This window comes from Anticarsia gemmatalis, chromosome 6 (genome assembly GCF_050436995.1).
Source record: "Anticarsia gemmatalis isolate Benzon Research Colony breed Stoneville strain chromosome 6, ilAntGemm2 primary, whole genome shotgun sequence".
Lineage (NCBI taxonomy): Eukaryota > Metazoa > Arthropoda > Insecta > Lepidoptera > Erebidae > Anticarsia > Anticarsia gemmatalis.
In genome coordinates, this window is record NC_134750.1 from 11,197,027 (window position 1) to 11,212,303 (window position 15,277).

A 15,277-nucleotide genomic window follows, 5' to 3' on the forward strand; every position below is an offset into this window, starting at 1 on the left:
TTATGCATTCAAACATCTACTAACAAATGTTTTAATTCACATTTTAATACTTCAACCAAACGAGATCCTTCCGACCACTCTCATTTGGTTCACGCGGCGCTCAAAGGATTGTATCACGACCTCTCTCCGAAGCAGTCCAAGTCGACAATAGACGACAAAAGTTACAAAAGTCATTGCAATCTGCAAGCGGACGGTTCATATTGCACCCAGCACAACAATAGGTACAAGTTTCACAATTTGCGGTCCCGACGTAAGAAAATCGATGAACGCGAACTTTGAAACTATTGGCCAGGGACAGAATTTATTGGCGGCCAAAACTTGGACAATGGTTTAGTTATTCGGTGTCGATCTTGATTTGAGTGTTTCAAGGATTTCAAAAGTTCAAACTTTGGAGTATTGGTTATTGCCTCCCGTTAATATCTGTTTGAAGTTTGTCTGTTGATGAAAACCCTGATGGTGAAAGCTCTTCAGTAAAGTTTCTTGCTTTTGTTGTGCCGCGTTTTTATTGCTTTATTGATTTCGTGGGGCAGTGGTGCCAGTATTTTGTGATGGTCTATTACAATTAGATTATTCACACATTTTGAATCTTTGTGGAGTATTGTAACATTTAATGTAGTTAGGTCTTTATTGTTCTCGTGTGTTACAGGTAGGTAATAGTGTCCACACGAACCCTGTAAGGGTGCAGTAAATTTCTTTTAATATGACGATTTCTTTCTTTGTTTAATTTTATTTGGCCTGCTCAATGAAAAATGTTATTGTTCTTAACAAAAATACATGCGTTATGTCAAAAATCTAAACATATTTTGATTTAGACTTAGTTGAATCTAAATCTATTTATGTGAAAGCGTTACTATTTTTCTGAGGATTGTTTCTTTATTTATCTTACGGTGAGTTTGTTTGATATAGCCATATTTAACGAAACTCTTTTGATTTATAGAATAAAAGTCCAAACTTAACTCTTTCCTAGGGCAAAACGGGCAGGTAAAAATATCACTTTTTAACCAAATTCCACTAACATTCAGCAGACTATAAAAAAGATTGTATACTGTATTGGTTTTAAAAGCACCGAAGCGTGAGACGATAATATTTTAGGTTGTGGCTTGTGGAGAAATACGACACTACTGCTTATGTACTAACATTTTATTATAAATACGGGTAGTTTGTTGGCTTTGGGAAACATAAAAATGTCATGGAGGTAGTTTGTTTCATTTGAGCTTTGACTTTTGCAGTATAATGAAAAAATATAGACTTACTTACTTATCATTGCCACAAAAAGCTAACCTGCTGCATCAATTTTGATACCATTTAATATAAATATTACATAAAAAACTCTTAAAAGAATCATACTTTAAAAGAGAATGGAAGTTTCCACGGGGAAGGAGTTGTACAGGTCAGTTGCTTAAAAAAACTACTAGGTATTTATATTCCATGGACATTTTAACCTTTTCTTGTACCTAGCAAAAGTAAAAGAAACTATCAAAGAACGTATGGCTCTTAATTAGCATTATTTATATGTTCTTCTCTACGAGGTTCCCGGGCAACTCTGATGGTATCGATTTACTAGAAAGAGCTTAACACGACTGCTACTTTGTCTACTTACTCTTTCAGAGTTAAGCCTTATTTGTTTCGTAATATTATAATGTAACGGGTCTTAATCGCGATTGAAAATTAAAGGTTAGAATACCTTATATGTTCACCCGACGTTTCGATCGCATTACAACGACCGTGGTCACGAGCTGACTCACAGTCAGCTGACTCACAGTCAGCTCGTGACCACGGTCGTTGTAATGCGATCGAAACGTCGGGTGAACATATAAGGTATTCTAACCTTTAATTTTCAATCGCGATTAAGACCCGTTACATTATAATATTATGTGTACAAGTCGCGACAGTTTAAAATCTTATTTGTTTCGGTCACATTTTTTTCGATTTAAGTACATTTTGTCATTTTTTACTTTGAGAATGTTGTTTTAGGAAAATCAGTAATCACTTTTTAATAGGTATACTTTTATAAATTGGTTTAATATGATAAATAACATTTTGCAGTTTATACGTAGTGTCATGAAATAAAAACAAAACTGGGCCTTTTTCGAACTCCATATACGAAGAATAATAGCGCCCTGGACACCGAGCTAACAAATTATATACTACAATAAATCCTTTCGCAAGAATCGCTCTAGCTAAAATCTACAAGAAAATCCGAATGATGAATTTGAGTTTACCGTTAAAAAAATTAAAAAACTTGTCGGCGGTCTCGTCTGTATGTCTATAAGTTCGCTATAAACTCGCATTGTTTAATAATATGTAGCGACTCTAACAGGAATTGAAAAAAACGATTTCACATTTTGCCAACCTCATAGCCTACAAGCGCGTAGGTATATACTGTCATTCGTAAAGCTACTTGAAATCAATGAAAAGTAACAAACGCTTACAAAAACAATTCATCACTGCCATATTTAAAATACTTCCCGTCTTATACTAGTCCATAGAAGCTATTACAATTTCAAATGCTCCAAACTTTGACACATAGAAGATGAAAATACACAAATGGAAAATAGAAGTACGATGTCTAACTCGAAGTAACAAAAGTTGTAGCAGAATCTAGTTGCAATGCATTCAAATGTGTTCTGTAAAAACTCCATCAGAGTATTCTTTCTTTGAAATAAAATGCATTATGTTTGAAACCAGTTGTGTTGCAGAAGAGATTGGCAAATACCCAATACAACTCAATAAATCTTTTTTGAAACGACGGTACATGTATATGTCAATGATGTTTAGAAACTTTTGACTGTAACGGACATTGAAGGAAAGTTTTCTTACAGCAAGTAATATAGATTCAACTTTAATATACTTTTGATATTATATTTTTCAAATTAACTTTTATAATAATTGTTTCTCGTGCCACCTAATACGTGTCGCAATCAAACCACATTGCCGGAATGTCAAGCGAAAGAAGTTGAAAGTGCATGAGCAGAGAAGTCCCCAAATATTATTTTATGAAAGCATAATTTTTCTACATAAGTATACAATTTTAGTGAACAATGACAGTCTATATAATAAGGCAAAAAATATTAAACATTTTATAGAAAAGAGCACAAGTTAAGATTTATGCGAACATCCTAACAGGCTAACTTGTTTATGATGAACGATATTACACATGTTCCTTTTCAAGAATTGCTCTTTAAGTAGTTATAACGATGCTAAGTTTTGTATCGTAATATACTGGAGGTAACTCGCATTATAAATTCTCAAGTTTAAATAGAGCTGTAATATCTGGGGCGTGAGTCCGAAGTAGTTCCACGGTTTAGCTTAACTTGCCAAAATTTAAGACCTTCTTCATTCAGTATACTGCGAGTTATACTAAGATTTTTATAGAATCCATGAAAATGTCTTAGATTTAACTGTGCTATCAGTACATTGTTTGACATAGGAAGGATTCTTAAAAAGCCTCTGTGGTGCGGTTGGTACTACTGTTACCGGCTGGTGATCACGAGGTCCGGAGATTCATAGATCAGATATTTTGGCGAAAGTGCTATTGGTCTTTTCTAATTTAAATAAGTCACTTTCCAAATTGTAGCCCGGAGTTTGGTAGAGCGCCGGGTAAATGGCGCTTCCTATTACATGGGACTAACATTGTTTATGCCGAAACGTGGTTATTTCATATAAGGTACCTCTGCTTAAACTTTCGGGTATAACAGGCATAGTATTATGTGATGTAGGGCTCTATATAGAATCAAAAATACACCCCTACATCATAGCAGTATCAGCCATCGAAAATCTACAGTATTCAACCATTTCCCAATTTTCTCGGCTCTACACAATTTGATAGCCAAAAACCACGGTTTCACGTCCCATACATTGTTACTTTAACTTCGCATGCAATCTGAAGTCACCTTTCCAATCTCGTAATTTAAGCTCACGATATTTTTACCCTCGCTTAGTTAGTTACCAAAAACTCTCCTGGACGTACCGTTTCCCATATTTTAATTTTTAACAACCAGGAGTGACACCCCATTGTTGGAGAAACTTTCATACTCATAGCTTGACGCTCGTTCGTCGTTGTTTTTTTATTCCGTTTCCCTTGTGTCACTTTACTGTTAGTTTGAAAATTTTACACATTTCACGCTTTCTGTTTGCATTCAGAAGGCAGAAGGGAATGTGCTTTTTTCTGTATTTAGAGTAGATATGCCTCTTTTGTTATTATTTAGGCGTTTAAAAAAACGATGAAACTGGTACTGTGAAATCCTTTGTTCATGTTCCTCCGATACTAGTCAGCTTTTTCAGGGTATTACACGGAGCCTTTATTATATCCTCCTACATAAGTTCTAAGCTTTATATATTATAGATTTACCACAAAATTTATTAGTGTATAGATTATAGGCATCACTTGCGTCCTGATTGCAACAACTATCTTTTTCCTTCGTCCTAGTTGAGTAAAGCTAGCCTATGTAAATTGTACTATCATCTGTAACTTTATCGAATATTATGTTGTGTATGTGTTCAAATATACATATACACAAGCAGGCAAAAGACTGAATGAAAAAAGTTTGTCTTCTAAAGCCATTTTCTTAAGTACTCTGTCCCATGCCAATCGTTTTCAAAAACGTTGACGTTCATATCATATTTAAGATTTGGCAAGTGTCCGAGCAACTCTTACATACACGTACTTTCTCTTGAAGTAGAAAACTTGGAATATTAGAAGTAAATACGATAAAGTCTGAAAAAAAAATTTTCTTTAGAGATGTGATAATCGTAATTTACAGCGATAATAATATAAACCAAGGTTTCTTAATAAATGATCGAGTATGACTCCCGGAGACATGATGTTTGTACTGAGAGGAAACATTTATTACCGCGATTTTCAATGGTGGCAACTGTTAAAGTATTAGAAAAATAGTACCTACGGTGCGCGGTAGTGGCGCTCATCAGACTTTCAGATAGTTTTTTCGATAGCTAGCTGGTTGCGGATAGTTGTTTCAATATACTAAACAAATAACAGAATTAAGTATAAAATGAAATTCAATCATAAAAATATTCTTTGCATAATACTGGTTTAAAATTAATGTTACTGTTTTCCCATAAGAATTCGTATTTTCGCCAGAAAGTTCTTTATTACACTTATAGTAATTAATGCTATAAAATTGTCCAATTTGGCTTTGATCCAAATTGATAATGGAAAGCGTCTTTAAGTTATAACCATAGTTCTAAATGATTTACTTATTTTTTAACTACTTCCTTCATTTTATTAGATCGGAAGATTTAATTGGATAATCTATTCCCTAGTATTGTTTACATCAAGGACGAAAATAGTGACAAATACTCCGGAGGCACATTAAAAGCCGGTTCTGGTTATTATCAATTAAGATGATAGTCACTAAGCTATGTTACAAGCCTTTCGGCCGGCTTGAACAACTTTGACACTAGATTGACCACCAACCATGCGACAAAATAAAACACTACCCCTATATAAATTGCGAATTATCTATATAAGTATGTTTAGCAGTTATTTGGTTACCGTAGTACGAGCTCTGCTTAGTTTGGAATCAAATGACCGTGTGTAAGTTGTTCATTGATAGTTATATCTCATATTTATATATTAACATCTCTTTATTCTCAAACCGCAACAAACTGGTCCTATATCAGAAGCATATCTCTCTACTCAGAAATAAAACGTGACCGAGGCAAAAAGCAAAAAATTAATAGATCTCGTAACGCTTGCCAAACGATACATGATTTCCTGTACACGAGTATCTTTAGTTACAATATAACCAACTTACGTATTTTGTGCGTTCATTATAGAGCGTATTTTTGGAAATCATATCTAACTAGCTTCTGCTCCAGCGAAACTTAAGATTAAACTATCACTGTATAAAATGTAATCGAACTCGGTTTAGTGGTTTTGGCGTAATTGAGTAACAATCATGCAAATTTTTGCATGTTTCGTATTAAGAATTCTGTATAGATTTGTCTTTAGCACAATTTGAAAGAATACTTTCGATTATGGAGAGTTTAACATACAATTTTTTTTTATTACTTATACTCAAAAATCGCGCTATTGATCGTGAAATGACTTAGGTTGGTATTTCGACATACAACACCATAACTCCTAATAACGTAACTTGGTAGACTACTGTTATATAAAACAAGCCTCACCTGTCTCATTTGTGTCATCCAAATTTAATATCGTAAGATATATAGTTGCAATATTTGACTCAATATACGCAATCAGTGTCTTGTGCTGGCGTCTCGCCAAAGTAAATGGCTCGGGATGTCTATGAACTAAGTGAATTCATTGGTCGAGATACAAATCTCTATGCAGTCTTTAGATCTTCTAAAAGACTACATTTTCTGCTTTATGAGCTGGAATTAACGCAAGTGAATTGTTGTATCGGACTACGGAGATATGAAATATTGTATATTGTGGATGTTGATGAAAATCTTTGCGAGTATAATCTTCTACTTTGTTAGGTTTGTTGCCCCTTTATACATATATTTAATCTGAATGTGATGATGTCAAAATTTTATATACACCAAGTATCTATTTTGTTTAAAACGAAATTACATGGGGCCAACGTTGTCAATAGCGAAACGTGAATATATTTCGTAATTTTTCCAATAAATATCAATAAAACAAAATATTTATCTTTGTCTGTTTACATCTTCGGGCATAACAGGTGTAGTGTTATATAATTATTATGAATGTAAAGTAAAAAGTAAGTCTTGTTTACCGACTTTAAGTACATACAACTCATTAAAACTCGCCTTAACTAAGACACACAGACAATATGACTCTTAAATGAGCTACAGCTAATTTAAGAAGGTAAGCAATACAGAGCACGAATAAATAAAGTCGTGGAATGGTAAAAGATGCCCAAGAGGCTTATCCCAGTGGCCGGAGCTCATTCAGTCCTCATGTTATATTCACTCTCGTCCCATGCAGGTTACGAGTTGTACTCACGACAGCCAAATGTCCACGTGCGAGGCTCATGACGGTATAAGTGGATGCACGACTGAAAACGGGAAGTATTTTTGTACAATACTAGTAGAGGGGCAGTTGCGAACGATAACAGAGTTTCCTAGTAGCGTAGTAAATTTTTTTACGGATTGTAAATCTGTTTTCTCTTTTAATAGCTGTAATAATGATAAATTTTATTCATTATAATGACTGCCTCCGTGGTGCAGTGGTTTAGGTCACCACGCCACCATCGGGAGGTCGTGAGTTCGATTACCACACGGAGCAATTATTTGTGCGATCCACAAATAATTGTTTCGGGTCTGATTGTGCTTTGTATCTGTTGTTTGTGTGTTTGTAAAAGTCCCCGCGACACAAGAGCAATTCTTAGTGCGGGAGTTTAAAAAAAAGTTATAAAATGATTAAAAATCGACTGTAAGCAAAGTTGTGCGCAGTTGACTATTACCGGTTAGGAGACTTTTTAATTAAAAAAAAGATCCCACTGCTGGGCAAGCGTCTTTTCCTTTAATGGGGAAGCGGCTTAGCTTGAAGTCCACCACGCTGGCTAATTGCGGGTTTGTAATTTTGCATACGCTTAAAAACTTTTGTAAGAACTCTCAGGCATGCAAGATTTTATCACGATTTTTTGCCTTCGCCGTTGGAACAAGTGATAATTATTTCTAATACACACATAACTTTGAAAAGTCATTGGTGTCTTGCCTCAAGTAAGAACAACTCGGCTATTACTGCTTAGTGGCAGTAGCTTTTGTTAATTAAAATAATCAAACACATAATTCACACTACGACAACAATCCAGTTGGAAAGCTTATGCCGTTTTCATAATAATTCTGGGTTAAGTTATGGTTCAGAAAGAAAAAACACCAATATAACAAAATCAAAGCATTATGATACTTTGTTTATTTAAGTCTGATACAGGTGACATTTGAATTAAACAAATCCGTCAGGCTATACAGAACATACTTTGTACATATCTATACTAATATTGTAAAGCTGAAGAGTTTGTTTGTTTGATTGTTTGTTTGTTTGAACGCGCTAATCTCAGGAACTGCTGGTCCGATTTGAATAATTCTTTACGTGTTACATAGACCATTTATCGAGGAAGGCTATAGTTCATATATCATCACGCTGCGACCAATAGGAGCAGAGTACCAGTAAAAAATGTTACAGAAACGGGGAAAATTTAGACCCATTCACTCTTATGTGACGCAAGCAAAGCTGCGCGAGTCAGCTAGTGAAATATATTCTGAGATCGGCAGCGGAAAATGTTGGCAATAAACCTGCCAAACTAAAGTGCGATTGGGTGAGTCATGTTCGAATGCATCCCAGGTTGACAAGTGTCGTCACACAACGGATGCCTAAGGGTCGACTACAAAGTCGCGGTAATTCAAGAAAACGTTGACGTGACGACTTAGACATCTATCTAGATAGTTGACAGGAAATAGTCAAGTATTGAGACCGATAGAGGAGTTTGAGACCTTTGTCCAACAATGAGACAGTCTAGGCAATAAAAATACCTGACATTGCTTCTATATTCGTGGAAATAGTTGGTTATTTTCAGGAAAACGTTTAATATTTATATTAACAAGACAAAAAGGAAATTATAAGAAGCTTACAAGATAGAAATAACTATAAGAGCGAGCTTCAAAGACAACGATGTTTGCATTGGGTCGGCGAAGGCTTACGAGCTAATATCCACCATATTTTCCTTCCATTCCCCACCGACCGAAAGAAACATAAACACGGTATCTATTTCACAAATGCACAAGAAAATATTCGCAGCAAACAAAAAGCAAGATTAGACTCGACGATATTATACACAATGCAATATTTGAGATCCACATTGTCCCAGGGTCCCGCCCAACGAAAACATTCCTTAATTAAATGAGCCCCGTCAGGTAGAGACTGCTACAACGAAATCTAATATACCAGATAGGAATTCCTTTATTTATATCTAAGAAAAACGGCTACCAAGGCTACGATCAAATTGTTGAACGAATCAAAGCTTCAAGATTTTTTTTTCTTTCCTCGTTAATTTCCTTCTTAAGTGTTTTACAATTAATTTTGTTGTGACTTTCTTTGTTGGATTCTTGTTTGTTTACTGAAGCATTAATAATTAAAGGTTTTTTGGACTTTAATTTGAAGTTTAGAAGTCTATGATTGAGGAAAATTTTGTTTGAGATCGTTAATGGATGTCGTTGGAACGTGACTGGTTTTCATTAGAAAAGGTGTATGTTCGAAGTAGGTCATTTGTGGTTGCGATTCTCTTGAAACATGACAGGTTGTAGTAAGTATGATTTATATGTGTGATATATTAATTCTAGCGGCCTGCCCCGGCTTCGTCCGGTTTACACAGTTATTTAAAAAAAAATACTTTCTACTTTTATATCTAGTGTAGAATTCAGGAAAAAGGTAATGAAATAATTCGATCAACAAGTTGATGAAAATTCAAGCAAGATTCAAATAAAATAAAGGAATATATATTTTAGTATAACAATATACTGACATCCAACACAGCAATAAGTTTATAATCAACGAAACATCGATCCAGAAACAGATCATTTATAGAAGGAAGAAAAATATCGCGTGACTTCTTAAATTCGTACGATGGAGCGAGTGAATTTAGAACATTCCGAGCCACCCCGCTTAACAATAAGACGCAAAGTAAAAATATATTATTCAAAACAGGACTATGAATGTACGAACGTAACTTGTTAAAAAATGTACTAGCATATACAAAAATTGTATATGTAATGTAATTTAATTGAGTTCAAGCAGATCAATTTGTGCGTAAAGTACCTACAAGTGTCAGGTCAGCCGAAAAATATGGCCACATACCATTATTAAATCGCGTCAAAATAAAAAATAAAATATTTTTTATGTCGTAACACCTATTTATCTAAGTATATATTGCCTTATATATATAATATCAGTACAAATTAACCAGCAGTTTTAAAAAGATGCTGGAACATCCAGATATAAAGACAGAGTGTCAAAAAATTATAAAGTGCGTAAAAATTTAAAATATAGATTCGGTGCCAGAAGCTCGATTCGCTACCAATATCGATTACCGAAGTATGACGGGAAAATCTGTTAAGCGCCTCTACCGGGCTCCGTAAGAACTACTTTGGCAGAACATTTTAATTGGTTAACTGTCGATACTTGTACCGACTGTAGAAAATTGCGCTCCAATATCCGTTACTTAACAACCTTCAATAGTTGGCTTTAAGTATTTTAATTAAATGTATAGAATTGACCATTCACTCATAGCTAACTTTTCTATAACACCCCGAAAACAATTATTTTATTACTCATTAGCACCGTTGTTGTGCTGAAAAGAAAACAAGGGATAAGACAAGCAAAAGTTGTCCGCTAAAAAGCTGAAATTGAGAATGACACTTTTTGTGCAGACCTCTGCACGCGGGTCAGCTAGTTGACAAACTAAGTAATATCCAATAAACATAAAACGTTCAGAACAATTCAATAAAACTATTTTATTTATTTATTTTTTATAGCTCCAACAATCACTACAAGCATTTGATATAAACTATCGAACTACTAAACATTCAAGTATAACATTATAACGGACTACCGTTATTAAACCAACGCAAGATCATTTGGAAAGTAAATCTACAAGTAGCAAAGCGTTTCTCGAATACACTTCATTCTTCATTACTATCTGACACGTAACAACTGTGAGTAACATAAGTGTATCATGTACTGCGCACTGGCACTTGTAACGCTGCTAACAGCGGTGCGTGACACTGCACCTGCGCGCCTATACAACGATGCACTACGCGTCGTCAACGGAACCGACGACGTTCATTCCAAGTACCCTTATGTGGTAGCTTTGAAGGAAACATATCCTGTTGAAATGTTTGGATGTACCGGTACCATCATAAAATCCAACTTGGTACTTACAGCTGCACATTGCATAGATGATGATGTGCTATATTCGTATATGTTCATACAGTGGGGCGACGTGACAATACCACTGAAACGCACAAACTCTAGAAGAAGAGTAGTCAAGAAGATAAAACATCCAAACTATAGACAAAATATTCTAGTATATAATGATATCGCGTTGTTGATCATTAACCCGGTGTCCATGAACACAATCGGTATTCTGTCAGCGGTAGATTATAGAGCACTATTGGGCCACTCAGTTGAATACGCTGGATACGGATTACGTTATAATCCATATACTGAAAAGAATCGAAGTCAACTATATCAAAAGACTCTGGGTGAGAGACTACAGATAGGTGAAGCAGTTGTAAAGTCTTGTCGTCTAGAGTTCGATTGTGATCCAGCCATTTGTCTCTCGAGGAAGTGTTCGACAAACCAAATTTCGATGAACGGTGACTCAGGCGGTCCTTTGTTCTTAGGGAATAAAATAGTAGGAATTTGTTCATCAGGTGATACTGAAGATTTTTATGAACCAGTGAGCCCGCATTTGTCATGGATCCAAAAATATATCGGTTTATTCACATAGTGATGATTTACTGATGGTGAGATAACATTTTTTTCTTCGAAAATGAATGCCGATAAAAAGCAATAAAATATAAATTAAATAATATACAATAACCCGCACTTGGCTAGCGTGGTGGACTCAAAGCCTAACCCCTCCCTCATTACGGGAGGAGACCCTTGCCCAGCAGTGGGACATTAATGGGTTAAATTTATTTATTATAATATACAATATAACAAAATGTTTTACAAAAGTAAATATAACTTACTTGCGGTCCGGACTGACCTCTATAATGGACGGTCTGGGTATTAATGAAATTGAATCCTACTCCTGTAGAAATTCGGATCCCATCAATCGTATACAAGTAAAACTGTCCCGAGAGTTACAAACACATGAAAAATAACTATCAAGTTTGGTGTAGTTATCCTTAAGCTATGCGTAGAGGAACCTGTCTTGCTTTGGCCAGTTTTTTATTTCTTTTAATAATGAAAACAAAAAGTCATATGAGACTTCGTTTATCCTCAAGGAATTAATTAAAGACTTACGGCTTGCGACGTTTCATCACAATGTTTTCCTCACCGTTAATGCAAGTGATCATTATTTCTAATACACACATAACTACGAATAGTCATTGGCGTGCTGCCTCGGGTTCGAACCGTCGACCAGTTGCGAGGGAGGTGCAAGCTTAGACCACACGGCTTTGACTACTCTATTGCACTCTACTATATTGATAGCATAGTGGTGTTTGAACTGAGCGTCTCCTTGCTTCGGAGGGCACGTTAAAAGTTGGTCCCGGTTGTTGTCAATTTAGATATTAATCGTGAAGCCACGTCAAAGACCTTCGGGCGGCTTGAACAACTTTAACACTAGGTTGACCACTAACATTAGGATAAGAAGATTCAAATGAATGCTTCTGTGCTTATTGCTAATAATTTATCTAGTTTATCCTTGACTGCTTTTATTGGCAAACGTAATTTCACAAACTATTTACTTTTAATATAATCTTTATGGATTATAAAAATAATAGTCATCTCAGCATTAATTCATCAACATGTGAGTATTTCTGGATCCATGTCAGATGCGGGCTCACTGGCGTATAAAACATTTGTAATTTTACAGAAACTCCTGATGAACAGATTCCTACTATTTTATTCCCTAGGAACAAGGGGCCGCCTGAGTCACCGACCATCGCAGTTTGTTTTGTAGAACACTTACTTGCGAGACAAATGACTGGATCACAACCGAGCTGAATACGACAAGACTGAATAACTGCTTCACCTATTTGTAGTTTTCTACTCCGACTCTTTTTATATTCTTGACTTCGATTCTTGGTAGTATAAAGATTATAGCGTAATCCGTATCCAGCGTATTCAACTGAGTGACCCAATAGTGCTCTATAATCTACCGCTGACAGAATACCGATTGTGTTCATGGACACAGGGTTAATGATCAACAACGCGATATCATTAAATAGTAGAAAATTAAGTCTGAAGTTTGGATGTTTTATCTGCTTGATTACTTCACTCTTGGTGTGTGTGTCATTCAGTGGTAATGACATGTCCCCCCATTGTATATATATCGTCTGACTAATTGTGCAATGTGCAGCTGTAAGTACCAAGTTGGATTTGATGATGGTACCGGTACATCCAAACATTTCAATAGGATATGACTTCTTTAAAGCTACCACATAAGGGTACTTGGAATAAACGTCGTCGGTTCCGTTGACGACGCGTAGTGCATCGTTGTATAGGCGCGCAGGTGCAGTGTCACGCACCGCTGTTAGCAGCGTTACAAGTGCCAGTGCGCAGTACATGATACGCTTATGTTACTCACAGTTGTTACGTGTCAGATAGTAATGAAGAATGAAGTGTATTCGAAAAACGTTTTGCTACTTGTAGATATACTTTTCAAATGATCTTGCGTTGGTTTTATAACGGTAGTTAGTTATAGTTTTAAACTAGAATGTTCACTAGTGCGATAGGTTATATCAAACGCTTATAGTGATTGTTGGAGCTATAAAAAATAAATAAATAAAATAGTTTTATTGAATTATTCGGTACATTTTATGTTTATTGTATTTTACTTGGTTTGTCAACTAGCTGTCTCGCACGGCTCTGTCTACACAAGGAGTGGCATTTTCTATTTCACCCTTAAGCGGCCGATTTTGGCTAGAATCAGCTAAAATAAATGATTAATGTAAAATGGTAATATTGTAGCGGATGTCTATATAAAGCGAAATGCGGTGAGCGTAAAACCACCAACTGCGCAGTGTGACTGACGTCACAAATCCTGAATCGCGCTATCGAAGTTTGCATTGCAATTCGCTATATATACAAGTTCCCGACTAGAACAGTTGGGCAGCCTAAGCCCACCAGGCATGATCACCTCGCCTGGTCGGAGGATCCTCCCTTTGTGATGGAGGTACACGATCACCTCGTTCCTCCACAGTGTTGACTTCGACGTGATTGGAACCAGCCTTCACGAAGAGCAGACCAGCAGCAGCAAACCTTTGTACCATGTTCACTCCTCACTCTCACAGCAGCAGTCAACACCTCCAGCATCTTCGGCCACACCAGGGCACTCCACGAATATGTCGCTCACGCACATGACTGGTATACCTACCCTACGGCCTCAGTGGCATCCAACCCGGGCATCATCGTCACGCTACTCTGACGCACCCAGGGCACCGCATCATTCAAAGCTTCGTGTAGACTCACCGCAGACAACAAGGGCCTCGCCCCGACTCACTGGGGACACTTCAACGCACACCGCACCCACAGCTCCGACTCACTGGGACTAGCGGCATACAGTTCCGACTCACTCACCTGAAGACCTTCATTAGAAATACTAGAGCTCAACCAAAATATTAGAGATATCGACATACAGTCTTTACAAAACATATTTAACTTGGTGGGCCGCTTCATTTGATGTCAAAAATTGAAGGTCTAAAGTATCTGATGTAGAACCTTCCTACAAAACAAGTGAAATCCCACCAAAAACATTCTGTAAAAAACTATGTCTTAATGGAGGTGCTTGTTTATCGTTGAGAATTAATGAAATCTAGATGAAGTCATGCCAAGTCTAAGGTTCCTTACTGCGATTCGAACCAACGACCAGTTGCGAGGGAGGTGTAAGCTTAGACCACTCGGCTATGACTGCTCTATTGTTAATCAATGTATATCAATAAAAAAATAAAATTATATCCAAATGTATATACTTGCATAACTTCGGAACATCTAAACCAAATTAGATAATTAGTTTTGTAATGTGTTTATATTTATAACTCTTAGGACAAAGTTTGTATTGGACTGATGGGATCATAATTTTAACAGGTATACGATCAACGGGACACAAGTTTACTACATATCCAGACGAAAAACTTAAACTACATAAAACGACGTAAGATCACAGATTATTTAATCTTTATATCATCCATATAGATCTGAAAAATATATGAGTCATCTCAGCATCAGTCAATCATCACCATGTGAGTACTTTTGGATCCATGTCAAATGTGAGCTCACCGGCGTATAAAACGCTTGTAATTCTTCTGGACTTACTGTTGAACAGATACCTACTATTTTATTCCCTAGGAATAAGGGACCGCCTGAGTCACCGTGCATCACAATTTGTTTTGTAGAACACTTACTTGCGAGACAAATGACTGAATCACAATCGAACTCACTACGACAAGACTGAACAACTGCTTCACCTATCTGTAGTTTCACACCCATACTCTTTTGATATAATTGACTTCGATTATTTTCAGTATATGGATTATAACGTAATCCGTATCCAGCGTATTCAACTGAGTGGCCCAATAGTGCTCTATAATCTAC

General features: G+C 36.2%; 1 long non-coding RNA gene across 2 annotated transcripts; it reads left to right on the plus strand.

Moving 5' to 3' along the window:
* Positions 1-10,505: 10,505 nt before the first annotated feature.
* On the plus strand, positions 10,506-14,650 carry LOC142973743 (uncharacterized). 2 transcript variants are annotated; one of them, XR_012959524.1, is made up of 2 exons: positions 10,506-10,540; positions 13,412-14,650. It is a non-coding gene; the product is annotated as an uncharacterized LOC142973743 (long non-coding RNA). The 2 variants fall into 2 exon arrangements; XR_012959523.1 differs by having other exon boundaries at positions 10,515-10,594.
* The last annotated feature ends 627 nt before the right edge of the window (positions 14,651-15,277 follow it).